General features: G+C 45.3%; 1 long non-coding RNA gene across 1 annotated transcript in view; it reads right to left on the bottom strand.

Moving 5' to 3' along the window:
• LOC118004671 overlaps positions 1–15610 on the bottom strand; it is a 29997-nt gene that overhangs the window by 4258 nt on the left and 10129 nt on the right. The window contains exon 2 of the long non-coding RNA XR_004677666.1: positions 3252–3313. This is a non-coding gene — a long non-coding RNA (uncharacterized LOC118004671). The remainder of the gene's footprint in view (positions 1–3251; positions 3314–15610) is intronic.

The following is a 15610-nucleotide window of genomic DNA, read 5'->3' as shown; positions in this document are numbered from 1 at the left end:
TCTACATGATAAGGTAACGAGGAAGGAGAACTGCCATAATTCTACGTAAGTTGTTTATTAGCACATTGAAAGCTAGTATAGAAATACTACCCGTGAGGTTTAGGCTATCGGACTGATAACTTCTGTTTGTAATTTTAATGGAGGCTTTTGTCTGAAGATGAGGGGAAGGTTGGCTTCTTAATGAAATCTTCTATCTTAGGCCTTCACTTCCCTGAATAGAAGTATGAAGTCATTGTACTGAGTGGTCTCCAAAGATCCTTGAAACCTGCAGATGGCAATATGATGAATACCTCACTGGGTACTCCTCAGCAATGTTAATTCCTATAGAAGTAGACAGTGTCACCTCTAACACGGAGGAGAGCAAGACAGTTGAATAAATGGTACATTGTGTCATTTCCAGGGCTTCTGCCATTATTACAAAGTGGGTGGTGCTGGGCTAGATGCCAGTCAAAGAACAATTCAAGCATCATTACTGATCTGTATTGAGCTGTAAAGGTTTCTTATGGCTGACATAACAGATTTCCACAAACATTTTCTCACAGTTCTGGAGGCCAGAAGTTTGAAATCAAGGTGTTGGAAGGGCCAGTTTCCCTCCACAGGCTCTAGGAGAGAACTTTCCTGCCTTTGTTCCAACTACTGGTGGCTTTTGATGTGCCTTGGCTGTGGCAGCAGAATGCCCTGCTTCCATCCTCACATGGCTTCTGTGTCTTCTGTGTCCTTTTCTTATAAAGACACCTAGTCATTGGATTTAAGGCCTACTCCCAATTCAGTATGATCTCATCTTGGCCCTTAACCAACATCTGCAAAGACTCTGTTTCCAAATAGGGTCCATTGTAAGGTTCCAAATGGACATGAATTTGGGGTGGGGTGGGGGAGAATGACACTATTCAGCCCACTGCAGGAGGATCCTGTATGTGATTAAATATTCCTGATACTTCTATTTTCTGCCTTTGACTTCAATAATAGTGAAAAACTTAATGGTTGTTAAAATGGAAAGGGCTGATTTTGTTAACTCTTTACAGTGAAGACTTAGAATCTTGAGTTCTGTCAAGATGTCTATCCTTCTCCCCCCTTTCCTTCCCCTTCAGGCAAGACTTTTGGTGGCTTTGTTCTGAGAAATCTATCTTTGATGTGGTTAAGACTATGCTGTCCTAGTGTTTAGAGTAGTGTATTCAAGTGAATCTGTCTCCTATATTATTGGGGAAGGAAAGGAAGGAGCAAAGTTCAGAATTCCTGGGGAGAGACGCATCACTAAGGAGAGACTTGGAAATTGGAGAAACGTCAAGAATAGCTTCATGGACTGATCCCAGACAGGGCATTCGCCTCTGGAACTGGGAGCTGGTACCGAGTTCTAAATCTTGGGTCACTACAGGCAGCTTAGGTTTTTATCAGATTTCTTATGAGATAGAATATTAAAAAGATCCTAACTAATTTTAAGACAATGTATATCTTGCCCTACTATAGCTTTAAAAAGCCATTCTCTGCCTTTTTTCTTAGGGACTTACTAAATCACTAGGCAAACGTTTGGCAGTGGTTTGGGGAAGGGCCTTTAGAAGGCTGCATATACTCTAGGGAGAACCCCACAGGAAAGTCTGTTGCATGCAGTTCGTAGAGGTCGGTGAACAGCAGCCTTTGCCTAAAATACTAGCATAGGAACAGTCATGGAGCAGATTCTCAAAACTTGTTTTCATGGCACAGTGTCTTCGGTTATCTCAAGGGAAGACTGAAATCTCAGGTTTCCAAGATTAAGTTTTAATCCATCTTTTTGAAAGATGCAGAGGCAGGCATGGGGATTAGGGGAAAAAGATACCAAATCAAGCAAGACGATAAGATGTTGCACCCTCCAGTTAAGTCTGTTTCAAGGTTACTGAGTGACATCAATTGCTAAGGTACAGACTGGTTACCAGAATGAACTTGTCTGTTGAACAAGATGTTTATGTGGTCTCGTCTACCACATTTAAGTATAAATCCACTTAGAATCAAGCCATTTATTTGCAGCCCAAAGTTCTAGATACTTCTGAGGCTGTCTAAAGGTTATCTAATCCCTTCTAATAAAAGAACTCCCTTCAGCATCCCTGAAACACAGGTCCTCTACTAAAGTAGTGCGCGTGGTGGTGACCTCAGTATTTTATACGAGCCATACTTGAATTGTCCTGTTATTTCTATATTCTGCCTGGATTTAATTTGAAATCATACTTGAATTGTCCTGTTATTTCCAAATTCTGCCTTGGTTTAATTTGAAATCTGCCTTCCTGTAATTTAGCATTTGGGACCTACTTTTGTTCTGTTAAGTTACATAATAACAGTAGCAATTTTTCGAGCGCGATCAGGTATGGGGCCACGCTAAGCATTCCACCTGCGCTTTGTAAACCCCTTCACACGGCCTCATGAGAAAATGGCAGGGACTCATTTCTTCTTGCACACACAGCTAGACCATGAGTCTCCTTTAGGTAAATGTGGCCATGTGTCTGAGGTCTGACCAAAGACATGTAGGGAGAAGTGATGTGCGACATTTCCGATCTGGCTCAAGACAAGTATAAATCCTGAAGATGGCAGAGCCACCAGATGCAAGGAGCCTTGGGTCACTGAATTGTGGCTTGGAGCCAAACTGCCTGTTGACCAAGAACAGCATTTTGGCCTACGTACAAGCGGGAAATAAACATCTAACGTGTAAACAACTAACAATGTATCTGTTCCCGCAGTTCATATAGCTGAATTAACACTGCAGATAGCTGCTGCTAGCAGTATTTATATTTTACAGATAAGGACACTGGTGTGGCAAGAGACTCAACGATTTAGCGGAAGTCACAGAGAAAGTAGTTGAGTCGGGATTTGAACCTAGGTCTGTCCAACCCCAGAACCTGCCCTCTTGATTCCCACACGGGGTGGGAGGGGGGGTTGTTTTATTTGTTTGTTAATGCTTCAGAGCTAGTCTCTATCCCATGTCATAGCACTTTAACTATGTGAGGGTAACTCCATTTCCTTTCCTACATTTCATGTCCCTTCTGCAACTGAGGGGACCCAGTTCATCAATTCGCACAACGGTCATCTAGATTTCTCAGTTTTTTAATTGTTCCCTTGACTGTATTTCTTCACACTAAATGTGGTTCCCACGCTAAATACAACACAGCCCATAGAGCTTGGAGGGTCGGGAGGGTGGCGAGTGCATTTAGTATTTAGGGCAGAAGTCCATAGTGCTGTTGGTGCAAAGTCAGTTTGTGGAAATATGAAGCTTGTGGCTAATGACTCACCCCAGGGCTTTTTCGTGCTCATGCTTCCAAGAGGAGCCAGTGGGCCAGCAGCTTCTCCTTACCTAGGAATTAGTTAGAAACACAGGATGTCAAGGCCCACTCCTGACCTATTGAATCAGAACCTGCATTTTAGCAAGATCCCCAGATGATTCCTGGGCTCCCTAAAGCTGTAGAAGCACTGCTCTGATTGATTGCCTTTATCAACCTGAAGAGAAAACCTCACATATGTTCTGCCGTGCTTCCTTTTTGTTTTGGCCTGTTGGTTCTAGCCAGTCACAGTCATTTAAGTTTTGATTCTGTGATGTATGGAGGACATTTGCATTCAGGCTAATAACTGTATCATCATCCCTCTCAGCCTGTGTCACCCACGCGTTTCCTAAGCATGCCTTCTGCATTCATTCCAGTTGTCCACAAATGTGTTGACCAGGACAGGGCCAGCTATAAAACTGTGAAGCATGTTGCCTCCACCATCAGCCTATTAACTGGCACTGATCGCACTCCACGGCCAGCTGTGACTGTTTCAAATTGATAGTGCCATCGCAGAGTTCCTGACGTTTCCATGAGCAACTCCAGAGGATGCACCACCTAGCCTGTGCTTAGCCAGCCCAGCAGCCATCTCAAAGAAGAGCATGATAATGGTTTAGGAGATCCACAAAATGGGAGGCTGAAACAACAGAAATCTATTTTGGGGGTGTCCCCCACTCAAGTACTTCAGAATGTGGCTGTATTTGAATATAGGGTCTTTAAAGACATAGTTAAATTAAAAAGAGGTCTTTAGAGTGGCCCTAGTCCAATATGACTGGTGTCTTCAGGGGAGGAGAGTAGGACCCAGACAAGTACAGAAAGAAAACCATGTGAGGACACAGCAAGAAGGCGCCATCTACAAGCTAAGGAGAGGGGCCTCAGAAGAACCCAGCCCTGTCGCCATCTTGATCTTGGACTCCTGGGCTCCAGGATCATGAGAAAATAGATTTCTGTTGTGTCAGCCCCCCATTTTGTGGTACTTTGTTATGGCAGTCAGGCTAACTAGTACACCCTTCCCACCCCTCTTCTGCCATTAGTTTTTGGCAGAATTGGTCATCTCGCTCTATTAGGATGAGCTAAGGTGTACTTTAACAAGTCTGTGTGAGAAATGTGGGCATAAGGGATACATTTACAATGCCTCAGGGGTGTGTGCTACAGTAAAGTCCTAGGTGAAGTAAAGGATGGTTTTAAATGGAAGAATCAGTCGCCTGGGTGGCTCAGTCAATTAAGCTTCTGCCTTCGGCTCAAGTCATGATCCCAGAGTCCTGGGATCGAGTCCCGCATCGGGCTCCCTGCTCCGTGGGGAGCCTGCTTCTCCCTCTGCCTGCCGCTCCCCCTGCTTGTGTTCTCTCTCTCTGTCAAATAAATAAATAAGAATCTTTGAAAAAAAAAAGAATCACCACGAGGGTCACAAGGTACAGAGGAATGTTCAAGGTGTCTGCATTCATGAAATTTAATCAAAAGTTACAGGAAAAGTCCATATACAGCACCCCTGAACCAAACTGCTAGGAGAACCAAAAAAATGATTCACCATTCAGCACGAACTCTAGCAGCCCTGTCATCTTGTCTGCTCGATGTCAGAATCCCTTTCTCTCAATTCCAATGCTTCTGACGGGGCAGTGCCCCAGCCACGCTGCCCCTGCTTCTCCTACTAATGTTTCTGCTACTGCTTTTCTTCTCTCTTTATAGTGCCTTCTTGGACATTTTTCTTTTTTTTTTTTACAGCACTAAATTGTCACTGAATTGTTCCCTTTATTTTTTTTAATTTTTATTGTTATGTTAATCACCATACATTACATCATTAGTTTTAGATGTAGTGATCCATGATTCATTGTTTGTGCGTAACCCCCAGTGCTCCATGCAGAACGTGCCCTTCTCAATACCCATCACCAGGCTAACCCATCCTCCCACCCCCCTGCCCTCTAGAACCCTTCCTTGGACATTTTTGCATCTGGGCACAGTTCTCTGCGTCACGTTCAAACCTGAGAGAGGAAGCGGTTGGGTCTTTTAAATGTGCCTCCTCTTGGATAGTCATCCTTCTTGGACGTGATTTTGCGCTGAACTACCTCATAAGTGCTGGCCAGCCTGGCTGCTGTAATGTCAGCTGCTAGTCCCCAGTGCAGACGGCTGTGGCCAGCGTGGCTGGTGTCACAGGTAGAAAGCAAGACAGATCTCACGCAAGGAAGTGCCCTCGGCAGTGGTGTTTAGAGGGAGGCTTCAGCACTGCAGGTGTGCTACGCCCTTGCCACTCAAGGTGTGGTCCATGAACCAGCAGCAGCCGGGGCATCACCAGGGACTTGGATGCAGAACCTTGGCCCCTCCCCCAGAGCGGCTCAGTCAGAATCTGCACTTTACCAAGATGCCCAGGGGATTTGCGTGCGCATGATACGTTTAAGAAGCATGACGCTCCCAACCCTCTCATTGATTTTTTTAGTAAATCTAGTCTTTTCTGTATATTAGGTTTGCTTAAAACTGCATACCCCTGTGGGTCAGATCACATCCAGGCTTAGGAATTTTAAAGCTGTACTGAACCTTAGCCATATAGTCAGATTTCAGAATGAGATGTGGGAGCCCAGAGAGATGAGGTGATTTGCCTGGAAGCCATGACACTTGAATGCATTTAATTATGCACAATTTTCTAGGGACACTGGTAATATAAAAATGTGTTTTCTTATGCAACCTGGCAATGCTGTGTCAGTTTCTGAGCCAAATACACTTAAGAACCGGGTCTAAAGTTAAAGTAATGGGCGACTTAGCTAGCTACATATATTAACTGTATTTAAAGGGGGGTCAGTGGAATTGAGGGTTGGAGAAAAGTTACAAGGATTGTCCACCAGAGAAACACCACCATTCTTCCACTGAGAGGGGCCCACTCTTGGCAGTTTTCTCTATCCGGCCTTCCTCTCTTAGGAGAGGGTAGTAAAGCCTGTCCCATTTCTAAGAAAATTCTCCCACATCTTTTACATTTCAGATTTCCATTTTGACTCATATCAGAATGCCTTGGCCCTCACAAGTTTTTAATCTACGACGATAAAAGTAATTGTATTAGTAGCACTGACAGCAGTAATAGTAACTACAGCACTTGAGGCCGACTACATCGATATTATGATCCTGAAAAAAATGTACTATTACAGGGCCGCCTGGGTGACTCAGTTGGTTAAGCGTCTGCCTTTGGCTCAGGTCATGATGTCCTGGGATTGAGTCCCGCGTTGGGCTCCCTGCTCTGCAGGGGGCCTGCTTCTCTCCCTCTGCACTACTCCCTCTGCTTGTGCTCTCTCTCTCTCTCTTTCTCTCTTTCTCTCTCTGTCAAATAAATAAATAAAATCTTTTATTTTTATTTATTTTTTTTATTTTTTTTTAAAGATTTTATTTATTTATTTATTTGATAGAGAGAATGAGAGAGAGAGAGCATGAGATGGGGGAGGGTCAGAGGGAGAAGCAGACCCCCCGCTGAGCAGGGAGCCCGATGCGGGACTTGATCCCGGGACTCCAGGATCATGACCTGAGCCGAAGGCAGTCGCTTAACCAACTGAGCCACCCAGGCGCCCCTAAATAAAATCTTTTAAAAAAGAATGTGCCATTACAATCTTGGCAGTTGACCCCGATGAATTTCCCATTTGATTCATAAATCGATCCTATATTTTAAAACATTTTTCTTAGGCTCTGTAAGGGCTGTTGTTCATTCGAGACTTACCTATAGAATATCCACTTTACAGAGTTTTGATGTGGTGGAATTACACACATGAATACTCAGATGAGAAAAATAATGCCCATAGAAGTTCAATGGCAAAGCAGAAACTGGAGCCCAGGGGGACAGTCAAAAGGCCAGTCGAGTGTCCCCTGCAGCTGTGAGCCTGGGGTTGGGAGTTGCCTGACAGCCTGACATCTGGGCATTTGCTTAGGCACCCTGGCAAAACATTTACACCCGTTCACTAGTGACAGGTGTTACTTACCTTTGGCTCTTCTTTCGCAATAGACAGGTTTCTGCTTTGTAAGTTGGCTGCACTTCGATTCACTCTGCCATTTTCCCTCGTGCAGCAGTGCTGCTCTTGTCTCTAGATTTCTTGTGTTCATTGGTTCGCCATGCATCCAACAGACATCTATTTGGTGCCTGCTGTATACCAAGCAGTGCATCTCATAAAGGGGTGTTCCAGGATGAAGAACACATAGGCCCTGCCTCTAGGAGCTCCCTGCGTAGCAGATGAGACATACCGGAAGCAGGTGACTGGAACACAGTGTACCAGGGGTGAAGGATGAACTGAGTGCTATGGGAGGGTTTCAGTTGTTGTTTGCATCAGCCTCTCTTTCTTTCACTTTCTGCCTTTTCTTTCAGTTTTTCTTTTTGAAAAAATAAATATCAGATAGTTTAAGGATGGAACTTTGTTTTATTTTATCACATGTCCATTGTACTCCAAATACTGTGACAGGCTGAGTGCTGGGACAGAGGACATTTGAGGCCCTGTGGGGTACACTGAGGAGGGCCTGCTCTAGAGGAGATGGAGACTTGGGACCCTTTCTGCTTCAAGGAAGAAGGTTGTGCAAGCAGAAGGCAAAGGCATTGTGATGTGTCTTATTTGGGGACTACTTCGTTTACCAAGGCTGGAGCATGTCAAGTGCAAAGGACAGAATGACCGCTTTCGTAAGCCAAGTTCACAGGGTCCAGGAGTTCACCAGACTCCCTTGTCAGATTCCACTGGTGGTGGCAGAGGGCCTGTATCCAAACTCAAAGCCCTTTAATTACAATATGCTGATGGTACACACAGGCACACGAGAGGTAAGACCCTGAATTTAGGTGCTAGAGGTCCTCAGCTTTCACAGTCTCCACTTTTGCCTGCAGTTCACACACACCAGCCCACCTCCATTTGTTGGCTTTGATCTTTCCCATGTGGCAGGACTAATGATAGGACATCTCACGGTGGCCCTAGCTGCCTGCCAGGCACCATCAATAAGAAAACAGCCAGTGGGTGGGTCACTGCCCTGCTGCCTGAGCCAGCATTTGAAGGGGACCCCTGCTGAGCCCCTGCTTTGCAGGACCCTGAGACTTCTTTCTGGGACTCCTCCTCCTTGGTGGGATTGGTGGGGGTCCGTTAAGGCAAAGGACACAGCTCCAGGTTGAGGTTGGTCCACTGAGGGCCCACTTGACTTGTGGTAACAAGAGAAGAACTCCATTGCAACCTTGCTTCAGATAAAGCCCACATTAGGTTAGAAGTCTGAAGGTTGAGGGGGTGTTTGTGGGCCCCGGTGGGACTGGGGGTGAGGGGGGAGCTCAGTGCCAGCAGGGTTCCCCTCCCCAGGCACTTGGCACCTGGAAAACTTCTCAGCTGCCTTCCAGGTAGCTTGAGCCTGGGGGAGGAAATGCCTACAGAAGCCATAATTAGGGATTTTATCATCTTTTTTAAGCTCCTCTGGAATGGAAATTCTGGAAGTCAGCAGGAGCCAGACCGGCTGGGCAGGGCCTGGTGGTGGTTCTCCCGACTGTTGGTGGCGGCACAGACCGACTCGAGTCTCAGGGACGGTCCTGGGCTCTTCCCAGAGGGCTTACTTAGGTGGATCCTCCAAGTGCAGAACCCTTTGAAGGAGCTGGAGCCAGAAGGTTTGCTTGTGCCATGGAAACCATGACGCTGGCTACACCTTTTCAAATGTGTTCTATAATAGAAAGACTCCCCTGGCTTCCTAGGCACCCATGCATGGGTCCAGGAGCCTCACCATAGCCCCCTCTCCTTCCAACCGTGGGCTCCGGTGGGAATCCCAATCACTTCTCCTCCACGGGACTGGATGTTGTCTCTCCACATCAGCCAGAAAGCTGAAGGGAGAAGCTTGGTGACTGCCTTCCCACCACCCTGTTGTCCTGGGAGTGAAGCCTTGGGCCCCACAATCAGAGAGAGACCTGTTTTACTTTCAGACCCTTCTACCCCTAACTGAAGCCCCACCTCTTCCACTCTGGGGGCACTGGCTAAAGACCTCTTAACCAATAACTGGCTTCCTAGTCATTTGGCTGGGGGAACTCGTTTACTGACTAGTAGCCTACCTTTCCATCATGGAAAGGGGCTCAAGAGAAGAAAGCCCTTCCAAGCACTAACACCATAGGTGAGCCCCAAGGGGTTGTGCCTGGATTTATGGGTGCGAGGGAGATTAGGCGGGCAGCCCCACCCATGTGGCTGTCACCTCCCAGGCTCGAAGGGAAGCCCCAGGTTACAACAGGGCCAGGGTATGTTACTTGAGGAGATTTGGGTGGGGGCTCCCCACCCCCCAGCTCACAAACCACATTGTCAGAGGCCGCGTCACTGCACAGCCCAGAAATGTGGGGCTGAGGTTCAGGACGATCAAGACGTTTGTTCTGCACCTCAGTGTGGGACAGGAGGCCAACAGTGCCCCTGGGACGCACCTCCGGGAAGGACCTCAAGGAGAGGGTACGGCCAAGGACAGAGGAGGGTCACTGTGGCCCTATCTATAGTCAGGGCCCAAACTTCCAGCTCCAAATCCAGACGAGTGCTTTGACATCGAGGACCGCAGCTGCAGTCTCCATACTACAGCTCTTTTTTTTTTTTTTTTTTTTAAAGATTTTATTTATTTTTTTTTAGAGAGCCAGCGAGAGAGAAACAGCATGAGAGGGGAGAGGGTCAGAGGGAGAAGCAGGCTCCCCGCTGAGCCGGGAGCCCGATGTGGGACTCGATCCCAGGACCCCGGGATCATGACCTGAGCCGAAGGCAGACGCTTAACCATCTGAGCCACCCAGGCGCCCCTCCATACTACAGCTCTTGTCATACAGTCTGCCCCCAGGCCAGGTTCATGGGGCATTTCATGGGTGCCCATGTTTCTCACTACTCACCCCGATGGCGGAGGGAACTTGAGGGAGGGGAGCAGAAAGGGCAATGGTGGGAAGGAGTGAGGAGGGCACAGCAGGCAGCCCTGCCCCCCAAGCGCTCAGTAACCAAGCAGCCCATGCTCCTGTACACCTTCCTCTCCTCTCCCGCTTCTGCGCGTCATCTGTGCCAGGGGAGGGAAGCCTGCCTTGTGGGATCCTTGGATGACTCAATATACAAATGCCCAGGGCCCTGGCTGGGACGGGTGAGTTGCTTAGCAAACGAAAAGGTAAGTGAACAAACACCCTTCCTACTAAATCTGACACCCCTTAGATATTTCCTTCCAACCCAGGACAACCTTTGCTTCAAGAATTGCAGCTTTGATTTGACAAAGTATAATATCCATTCATAATAAAAACCCTCAACAAAGTAGGTTGAGAGGGAACACACCTCAACATAATAAAGGTCATATATGAAAAACCCACAGCTAACATCCTCAGTGGGGAAAAACAGAGCTTTTCCTCTACAGTCAGGAACAAGACAGGGATGTGCACTCTCATCACTTTCATTCAACATAGTCCTGGAAGTCCCAGCCTCAGCAATCAGACAACAAAAAAGAAATAAAGACATCCAAGTCAGCAAGGAAAAAGTGAAACTTTCACTATTTGCAGATGATGTATTATGTCATAAGACTCCACCAAATAACTGCTAGAACTGATAAATTCAGTAAAGTCACAGGATATAAAATCAATGTACAGAAATCTGTTGCATTTCTGTACACCAATAATGAAGTGGTAGAAAAGAGAAATTCACGAATTAATCCATTTATAATTGCGCCAAAACCAGTAAGACACCTAGGAATAAACCTAACCAAAGAAGTGAAAGACCCGTATTCTGAAAATTATAAAACAGTGATGAAAGAAATTGAAGATGACACAAAGAAATGGAAGGACAGTCCATGCTCATGGATTAGAAGAACAAATGTTATTAAAATGTCTATACTACCCAAAGCAATCTTCGCATTTAATGCAATCCCTATCAAAATACCACCAGCATTTTTCACAGAGCCAGAACAAACAATCCTAAAATTTGGATGGAACCACAAAAGACCCCGAATAGCCAAAGCAAACTTGAAAAGCAAAGCTGGAGGCATCACAATTCTGGACTTCAAGTTATATTACAAAGCTGTAGTCCTCAAAACAGTAAAAAAAAAAAACACCAAAAAACCCCCAAAAAACAGTATGGTACTGGCACAGAAACAGACATATAGATCAATGGAACAGAATAGAAAACCCAGAAATGAACCTACAACTATATGATCAATTACTCTTGATGAAGGAGTAAAGAATATCCAATAGGAAACAGACTGTCTCTTCAACAAATGGGGTTGGGAAAATTGGACAGCAACATGCAAAAGAATGAAAATGGGCCACTTTCTTACACCATGCACAAAAATAAATTCAAGATGGATGAAAGATCTAAATGTGAGACCTGAAACCATGAAAATCCTAGAGAACACAGGCAATAACTTCTTTGATATTGGCCATAGCAATTTCTTTCTAGATATGTCTCCTGAGGCAAGGGAAACAAAAGCAAAAATAAACTATGGGAGGCACCTCCTGGCTCAGTCAGTAGAGCATACAACTCTTGATCTCAGGGTCCTGAGTTCAAGCCCCAGGCAGGGTATGGAGCCTACTTTAAAAAATTAATAACAAGGGGTGCCTGGGCGGCTCAGGCGTTAAGCGTCTGCCTTCGGCTCAGGTCATGATCCCAGAGTCCTGGGATCAAGCCCCGCATCAGGAGGCTCCCTGCTCGGCAGGGAGTCTGCTCTCCCTCTCCCACTCCCCCTCTTGTGTTCCACTCTTGCTATGTCTTTCTCTGTCAAATAAACAAATAAAATATTTTAAAAAATAACAACAAAAAAAACTATGGGGACTATATCAAAAAGCTTCTGCACAGTGAAGGAAACAATCCACAAAACTAAAAGGCAACCTACGGAACGAGAGAAGATATTTGCAAATGATGTATCTAATAAAGAGTTAGTATCCAAAATCTATAAAGAACTTATCAAACTCAACACCCAAAAAATGAATAATCCAATTTAAAAATGGGCAGAAGACATGAATAGACATTTTTCCAAAGAAGACCTATAGTTGACTAACAGACACATGAAAAGATGCTTATCATCAGGGAAATGCAAATCAAAACTACAATGAGATTATCACCTCACACCTGTCAGATGGCTAAAATCAATAACACAAGAAACAACAGGTGTTGGCAAGGATGTGGAGAGAGAGGAAAACTCTCGCCCTGTTGGTGGGAATGCAGACTGGTGCAGCCACTCTGGAAAACTGTATGGAGGTTGCTCAACAAGTTAAAAATAAAACTACTCTACAATCCAGCAATTGTACTACTAGGTATTTACTCAAATAATACAAATACACTAATTGAAAGGGATACATGCAACCTGATGTTTACAGCAACATTATCCACAATAGCTAAATTATGGATAACAGCCCAAGTGTCCATCGATTGATGAGTGGATAAAGAAGAGTGGTGAGTGTGTGTGTGTGTGTGTGTGGAATGGAATATTACTGAGTCATAAAAAAGAATGAAATCTTACCATTTACAATGACATGGATGAAGCTAAAGAATATTAATGCTAAAGGAAATAAGTCAGTCAGAGAAGGACAGATACCATATGATTTCACTCATATGTGGAATTTAAGAAACAAAACAAACGAGGAAAAGGAAAAAAAGAGAGGGAAACAGGCTCTTTTTCTTTTCTTTCTTTTTTTTTTTCTTTAAAGAATCTCAAGCAAACATGCATGCTGAGCACAGAGCCCAACACGGGGCTCGATCTCATGACCCTGAGATCATGACCTGAGCTGAAACCAAGAGTCAGATGCCCAACACACTGAGCCACCCAGGCACCCCAAAAAGACTCTTAACTATAGAGAACAAACTGATGGCTTCCAGAAAGGAGGTGGGTGGAGGAATGGATTAAATCAGTGATGGTGATGAAGGAGGGCACTTGTGAGGAGCACCAGGTATTGTATGGAAGTGTTGAATCAGTCTAGTGTCCCCCTAAAACGAATATAACACTGTATGCTAACTAACTGAAGTTAAAATAAAAACTTAAAAAAAAAGACTTGCAGCTTTAGGGAAGTTTGATGGAAGAGAATTGTGAAATCTTCCCTGGCAGGGAGTATGGAGTTTGGAAATCTGTCTGAGGCCAGTCGGTAAATCTGCGCAGGAGAGAACAGAATGCGGGGGTTCGTTTGCTGTCTCTGTGTGGCCCCTCTGCAAGCTCACTGGTGTCCATTGCCAAACCTCTTCAGGGTTGAAATAAACAAGACCGAATGCAATCTATGAAACAGAACCAGGGGAGTGTCTTTTCATCCTGGCTTTAACAATTTCAAACTTTCATCTGATGTTTTTTTTCAGGGGAGTCGAAGGGGGAAAAATCTTAACTCTTAATAAAAAAACAGACCTCGGCGTCTTCTGTAGAGCCGAGGCCTCTGGTGCTGGACCTGGAGCCTTTGAGCGCTGAGTTTATTGTAAACATCAGTATCGCCAAAACCCACAACTGAGTTCTGTTATTGGGAAGTGGGTGGATGGGTGATTTTTTTTTTTTTTTAATTCAGCAAATAATGTGGCTTGTCTCTGTATCTTGACTTCTCATGGGTTCTGAATTTGCCAAGCTGGTCAATCTCTTTTATGGGTAAATATATGCCCATTTTATTAAAACAAAAGCCTCTTAAAATGCAGATGGTATGCTTCCTGCTTGCTAGCCCTCACAGATTCCTTGTTGCAACCGAAGCGGGCGTGTTACTTTGATAGTGGTATGAAATAACCTTAACTTTGCCTGGGGATATTTATAACAAAACATGTAGAATTATTGCACCATAAAGCCTGCTTCACTGATTCTTGCTGATTAAAAACTTTTTTTTAAGGCTAATGTAATAAAAACCAAAAAGACCCAACAGCTGGAGATCTGAAGACAGCCCAACTGGAGCCACGGAGGCTCCCCGCCTCTGCCCTTTGATTCAAACCCTGAGCCTGGAGAAGCCAGACCAGCCCCACGGGGCCCCTTCCCAGCGGCACTTCACGCATCACCTACCTTCCCGCCCCAAGCCGAGGCGAAGAATGAATGGCCTGGGAGGGATGGGCTTGTCTTTCTGCCATGCTGGGAGGTCAGTGCCAAGTTTTACTTCAGGAAAAACTAAGGCAGAGCAATGCCGGTATTAGGTGAGGCCAACAGATTCCACCCTGTCCCCTGGAAGACAGGCCAAACAGGACGGAGGCATTTTTAATTGATGCGAGAACCGTGCAAGGATAAGAAGTTGGCAGGAGCTGACATAACTCCTTACGAGGTGCCCATTTACAAGGCACATCCTCAAGGGCACTGTGAAATCGGGCCCTGGTTTTTTCCCCCTTGGCTATTGGCCAGAATCAAACTGGTTTCATCAAGCCCCGAGAGTAGACGCAATATGTATGAATTGGTGTTTTCAGTGTTAATCCTCGTTTTCTTTGGGTGCTATGATGAGCGTTCCCATTAACCTCTCTCACTTGGTGCCTTCCTTGTCTTTGGGGCCCTAAACCCTCCCACCATACCCTGTTCCCTTTTCTCACCTCCCCTCATCCTTCTCCAACCCCTCCCCTGGCACACACACCTTCACACAATCATAATCCTCAGTCCACCAGGGTCAGAGCCTGCCTCTAGCTCAGCTGGAAAACCTGTTTTACAAAGAAAAAACAAAAAAACACATTTTCTTATTCCTGAGGGGGTGAACAAAGATTATTGCTACACATTCTTCCCAAGGCCCATCAGACTCAAGGCTTGGGCTAAGCAGGAATTGCTGTCCTATAGAGGCTCTTCTGGCCACAACCATCACCCATCCTGGGTGACCCTTACTGACCGTTTTTAACGAGATTGAGTAGACTAAAAAAACTAATAATTCAGGAAACACATACGTGCCCAGCACCTACTTTAAATACAAGATCATTGCTCTTACCTCTGGGGTCCCCTGTGTGCCCTTCGTGTCCCACCTCCTCTCTCCTCTCAGACGTGATTAATCATCCCAGGTTGTGTGTTCACCATTTCCTTGCTTTTCTGTATATTTTCACTATACTGGTATTTCTAACGAGAAGATGCAGTTTGTATGTTTCGGGACTTTACGTGATGGAATAATGTTCTTCTACAACTCGCTTCTTTCTGCCAACATCAGGTTCCTGAGCAGCAAGCATTGTTGTGGCTACAGCTCTGATTCATTGAGTTTCTCTCACGCATTGAGTCCCGTTGTGTGGAGCTCTTGATTCTGACGGACATTTACCTGGTTTTCAGGTGTCTACTGTTACAGATTTCTCTGCTCTACTATGTACATCCTAGAAATGTCTCCCTATTCAAGACTTTCTCTAGAAGTGAAACTACTGAGTTCCAGGGTATGTACATCTTCAATTTTCTAAAGTGGCTAGGTCAGTTTCCAATCTGCCCCAGAGTGTATGGAGTAGAGTACTGTTTGTTTCCTT

The sequence above is a fragment of the Mirounga leonina genome, unplaced genomic scaffold (assembly GCF_011800145.1).
Source record: "Mirounga leonina isolate KUSES-001 unplaced genomic scaffold, KU_Mleo_1.0 Mir_93, whole genome shotgun sequence".
NCBI lineage: Eukaryota > Metazoa > Chordata > Mammalia > Carnivora > Phocidae > Mirounga > Mirounga leonina.
Note: the sequence above shows the minus strand (reverse complement) of the source record. Positions and strands in the feature narration are given on the sequence as shown.